At 39.7% G+C, this 6,413-nt stretch overlaps 1 pseudogene; it reads left to right on the forward strand.

Annotated features, from left to right (window-relative positions):
- Window positions 1-219: 219 nt before the first annotated feature.
- The window catches only part of LOC104395275, a 54,001-nt pseudogene continuing 47,807 nt past the window's right edge, over window positions 220-6,413 (forward strand).

Raw genomic sequence — 6,413 nt, forward strand, 5'->3', positions numbered from 1 at the left:
AATGAACAGGGAGTGAGTGATTTTCAGAAAACAAAAAAATTGAGTCAGGGGATACTGTAAGACTCAGTCCTCGTGGCTTTTCTACATTGAAAATAAATAAATAAATAAATGAATAAATAAATAGAAATATATATAAATAGTAAGGCAACATATATATTAGAACAAACTACCCAAGGCTGGGCATGCACCATCACCCCACATCCCCCAGCTGCTGTGGCCATGGCTTTCAGGGACAGCCTCCAGACCAAAAGCAAAGAGACAGCTATGATGCTGCACTGGTTGCAGACAGGCACCATGGAAGGTGAGAAACTGTGTCTTGCTATATTTGTTGGTCATGGGTGCAACCCTCTCTGCAGCAAGAAAAAGCCAAAGACCAGCATAAGAGCACCCAGCAGAAAGTCTTGTTTCAATTCAAAGAAATTTAAGGTAGGTTTGACATGAGCCCAGATTGGTAAGAAATAGCACCATCTGCCCACCACCAATTTCATTAACACATCCTTCATTTCACAGATCTGAAGGACTGAAGCACATACTCTTGGGGAAATGGTCAAACAGTTGACCTCACCATCTTGGTACACTGTAAAATAAGCACTGTGTTTATAGAACAGATGGTGACCTAATCACCACTACACCTAGTTGGGAAAAAATAGCTGAGGAGATATATTAGTTGCTGTGAGTTATCTTAAGATCACTGTGGGGCAATAACTCTTACGCTTACTGATGATATAGTAAGAAAACAAACAAACCCCAGCCAAATCCCATAAATGGCCACAGCCCGGTTGTTCTCTCCATTGAAATCCTGCTTTTACAGCCTGTCTGCTTTCTGGCTTGAAGTTTTCATTCATGTAGGTCACAGCTGGGATTTAGGGACAGGCCTCAAGAAGTGAGGGCAAGGCATGGGCAAGACGCATTTTAAGACGTGAGTTTACATCTCATGTCTTCTTAGAAACACCAAAAAGTCGTCAAAATCTTTTTGGGAAACAGTCAGCTTGGTTCCACAGGTACTCCACAAATGCTTGAGATTAAAACATGCATTACTGTCTTTGCTTAAAATATATAAATGCATATACCACAGAATGAAGCAGCATTTGTAGAAGCAAGGGTACAACAGATTTGCATTAGGAATGAAAAATGCTAAGGACTTGTATTGTCCCAGTTTTATCCCTGTTAAGAACAAAAACAAAATAGGAAAAGTAGTTCTGCCTCCTGTCCAGATGCACCAAACTTGTTCATAAAGCTGCAAGAAGACAGCATTAATCACAAACCCACAGGCTAACATAAGACATTTATAAAGTTTCTGAAGTTTTCAAACAATTTTTTTGGAAGCAATATCCCAAACATTCCCTTAATCAAAGAAAACCACAGATTCCACACACTCGTGCACAGAGGAAGGTCAACACCCGGACACTTTGACTGAAGATTAGACATGATTGTTCAACTAAAGCAGCTTTGCTTCTCTTCTGGCAAAATGGAATGGAATATTCAGTATTTGCTGTGTCATGTAATGCAAGGGAGAGAGAAACATAATGCATACCTTATCCTACTCCAAACTTTGTAGTAACAGTCAAGGAAATTAAATTACAAGTCTAACTGTTTTAAGACGTAAATATGCACATTTAATCAGGATGTATTACAGTCGATTTTATTCCAGCTAAATATACTAGACCTAAATAAAGTTACAGAAAAAAGAACCAAAATCATAAATTAGATTTCAGCTCAAGAAGTAAAAAGTGTAATTAAATGAGAGTTAGTTTGGAACATTAGTTATTTATGAGCCAGTTGGCCTACTGTACTTCATTAATCTACTTTCCAAATGCACAGTAAAATAGTTTCCTATTTTACATATTTCAGAAAGTCTCCATGAGAAGTAGCCTTGTAAATTCAAGAAAGCTGTTATTTTCCCTCATATAAGCATTCAAGATTTTATCCTCAGCACATAACTACTTTTTTATATTTCCCTTTAAGCAAATGGAGCACAAGACTGATAAATGAGAAAAAAAATTGCCAGCTGCCTAATAATCATACTTGCATTTTTGCCTAATTTAAGAGAAGAGTTCTGTCAACCTTGTGTCAGCTACTAGGAGTAACTTCCAGGATGCCCATAACACTCTGAATATTGGCATAATTAACAGAATAATATTTAATAAATACCATTAGAGGAATAAAAACATTCCATATATCCAAATTATTTTTCAATATGAACTGCCTTTGGATTGCCCATTTCCCAACTATAATGTTTATGCCAAATCACAGTTTTAAAAAGGTTTGAAAATATTTTCAAATATCCATTTGGAAAAAAAAAAAATAGCAAAAAGTTTAATACTTGCAGAGTTCTGCCCCCACTACATCTAACAGCAGTTCCAACTTGGAATCTGAAACCAAAAAACCTTAATGTTTATGAACCCATCATAATAAAATACATTCTAGAAAAGCAGAGAGATCCATTTTTAGCCCTCATGATGGGTTTCCTAATTTAGCAGCATAATCCCAAAACTCCTGCTAGCAGAGTACCTCCAACATGCAAGATATTACCAATGACCCACACAGGATAAACATGCTACTGGATGACCAACATCAGAAAATGAACTGAAAAAGACATGCCAAAGAAAGGTGTTGCATACTAAGAAGTGTTGATTTTTAACTTGCTCTTGGGCTAAGTGCTAAATACAGGCAGACCCAGTCCTTGCAGTAGCCAAAGCACAGATCCTCAGATACCTTTGGGAGGGTAGCACACACCAGGAAGCCCTTCCACACCACTCCCACAGTGAAAGCCTTACAGCCCTCATTAAGCTCAAATGAACCTGCTCTACAGAGGTGAAGCCACAGCAGAAGTCAAGCTCTTCCAAGTAGGCTAGGGTGTCAAGTCAGGATTCAGCCTGACCTCTGCTATGTGCTATTGGAGGCAAAGGCAGACATCAGGGCACATGTCCAGCCTTGTCATTCCTCATCCATGTGGCCCTTTACCCATCTGAAGAAATACAGCAAAGGTAGCAAATGCAGAAACTAAAATGGGTGAAATCAATGTACAGTGAGTATGACTGGTCAATCATTCAATAAGACTTGCAAGCTATAAAGCACTTGCATGTCTGGTGTGTAAAATCCCAATTTCTCAATGTTAACGTGGCATGGACGTGCTAAACAGGTAATTTCAACAGATTGTTCATCATGAATTCAGAAGATAGCATTTTCTTTTGGTAACTCAAAATAAGAAAAAATGTATGGGCAGATATAGAAGCAAACGTAAGCAAATTAAATACATGGGCAATGCAAGGGAGAATGTTGGGCAATAAGAAAACTTAAAAAATTTTGTTATTAGTCTGCAAATGAGAGTGTTCAAAGCTCCATGAGCTGAAGTACCTAAAATGAGGTTTACAAGAATATAAGGAACAACCTGTGTTGGCAAGTGGATGGACTAGGTCGTCTTAATTCACCACCATCACAGAACAACAGGCAGGGGATAGTATACCTGACAATAGTGACATACCTTGAAACAGAAAGCATACCAGGAAGAACAAAACTGAGACCATACATTTCCTGAAACCTGCAGTTTAACACCTTGGCACATCCAAACACTCACATTTCCTGACATCCGAACTGCAGCCATTAAGAGCCAGGGACTACCTGAGCTCTGGAAAGCAGTGCAGTCAGGACCGCTTCCTCATCCGGACACAGAGCAGCCAAGAGTGACCTCAACTTGGCAGAATCACTCTCCTGAAGTTAAAGGTCAGTGAAAATTGAGGTACAAAGTGTCTCATTAGAGGGGCTCAATGTCTAATAAAGCCCAAAGTGACAGGGTAATTGAAAGCTGTCAGTTACCTGGTCAGTAACTGGAAGCAATCCTGTTTGTTTACTATCTGGACCAGAAGTAGTTAAATGGATTTATGTAAGGCTACATCCTTTGGATCACAAAACAGTACTGTGTAATTATATGGGGACAAGTAGTACAGAACCTCCCTGAGCTGCAAAATTGGTTTATTTTCCATACTGCTGTTAAAAAACCACAAAAATCCTCAAACAGCACAATTGAAAAGGTGAAGCTAAATGATGCATCCTACTCAGTGGTACCTGATTTGCCCTGAGCCTGGTTTCAAATTTCTCAAACATACTCTGTTGTCCACCCAGAACAGTCCACTTAACACACCATCCATTCCTAATAAAATAGCTATGCCCCTCAAATAATTTAAAAACACACAATGACTAAATAACGAAAAAAAAAGCACACTAAGATATTCAACAAGGCTGCCCGCATTAAATTGGGACCCACCTACTAAGTGTCATTCTGCTGCAGAATGCTCACAGATAGTTTTTCCTGAGCTTTCATTGTCCTAAAATATGTTTTAGCTTTTTACTCCTCCTTCTCTCAGTTTCTAATTACTGGCATTCTAGGACACATCAGACTTTGTATTTAAGACAGTGTAGAGAATGACTTTTTTTTAACTAAGTTAAAAAAAATAACCATATTAACCTCAACTCAGTATCTTGGACTAATTTTATATGTGGGAAATCAGCCTGTTGAATGTGTTTAGAACATTTGTTCCAAAGGAAGTAACTTCTCTTCTGCTGACAGACAGAGCTTCAAAGAACCTGAGGATGCTCTTCAACTTAAGTAGACCATTAAAAGAATCAAACATTACCTTCCATACAGCATCTGTTTGACAGTAAGAGAACTGCTCCTCTAAACACATGTTCCAGAGCTGCCAGCAAATCCCGTAAACTAGATTACCCTCACCACCTTTTCTCCCTGAAATTGATTTTTATATGCTATCAGAGAGCCAGTTTAGAGTTCCTAGCTGCATATCTGGACAGAGATCAAGTAAATAATACAACAACTGTTGAACTCCAGGTAATAAATCTATTCTGTAATAGTACTGGAAAACTAGAGTAATAATAATCTCACTCAATATGCTACGTAGGGTATGTCCCCAGTAGGGACACACATACATGCACGGACAGGGAGGCACAAAAATTATCTTAAGTCCCTCATCTGATACTCTCCCAGTTCCTCCACAAACATTAATTTACAGAACAATCCCATGAGCCAGGTAATAGCCTACTTCTGAGAGAGACAGAAAATTGTCAATGTTTACATAAAATCAGTGACAAGAGTCAGGATTAGCACTCAAACTTCAGTCCCATGAAGTTTCTGTGTTTTATCTGAAGAATATTTCCACAAAGTACTTCTGTGTGCTGTCCTGCAAGATTAGACCATGCTCAGACCTTCTCTGTGTTTGAAAATAAGAACTTCAGAGATTAGAAGGAAAAAAATGATACAATGAATGCAGTATATTTTCAGTAGGTACACTACTTCATTCTTCTTCTCCCTATAAATTATATAGCACATTTTTATAACCATACTATGCACCCATGTTCTATACCCTGCACAGAAGACTGATACCTAGAACAAAATATACTTGAGGCAATTGTTTAACCTCAATACACAGTAGTGTGTGATAAACTGAGGCTAACTTCATGGAAAACTTTATGTTTTATGCTGCAATACGTCCCATATTACATTGTCATAGAGTGACTCAATAAAAAAGAAGCTCTTATACAAACCAAAAAAGAGTGCTAAAGTTTAGTGCAACATCAGCTGGAAAGTACACATGACAAATAACGAGATAAAATTCTTAGTCTGTAAATCACAGTGTTTATGAACATAGTCTATAGTCAGAACAGCAACCTGAGTCAATAATAGACTCAGCCTTGTGACTGCCTGCTATATAAAACAGACTGAATAAAGACCCTGTTCGTGAACCTTTATTCACTTGCTTAATCTTTGCCGTATCAGCGCCCTCCCTCATCCACATCAGTTGTTTACAGGGTTGACACTTCTCTCCTCAATCCCCACACCTGTAACTTCTGTGTTGGGGCTCCCGAGTTTTACTTTGACATCGAGCTTCAAGAACCAACAGGAATACACGCTCTTTGATTCAACCACAAAGAAACGACCGAGTTACTCCGATTTGCCCCGAAAGGCTCATGACGGCAGCATGGAAAGGTCTGGTTTCGCATCCTCACCAAGCAGCGGCACCTGGCAAAGCCCGGCGCTCCAAGAGCTCCCGGCCCTCTAGGAAAACTTGCGGCCACTTGAGGAACTTGGCGCGGGATGCGGGTGCCCCGCGTAACGCGGCCGCTCCTCGAGCCGGTGCGAGGGTGTGTGGAAATGGAGTCGTTTGATGTAATTAGCAAGCGCGTACACAGCCTGTCCATTACATCCAGACCATTTTAATTACGAAACGCGTTTTACTAAGGGTGCTGCCTTTAAAACACCCGTTCTCCGCTGATAAATAATTTCCTAATAACCGGGTCCCGGTTGATACTAAGCGCATAAGCCCTGCTATAACCTGCATTGAAATCATCCCGCAAGAGCGGCGGGCCCTTCCTTCCCTTCCCTTCCCTTCCCTTCCTTCCCC

The sequence above is a fragment of the Chaetura pelagica genome, unplaced genomic scaffold, assembly GCF_000747805.2.
Source record: "Chaetura pelagica isolate M959 unplaced genomic scaffold, ChaPel_1.0 scaffold13, whole genome shotgun sequence".
NCBI lineage: Eukaryota > Metazoa > Chordata > Aves > Apodiformes > Apodidae > Chaetura > Chaetura pelagica.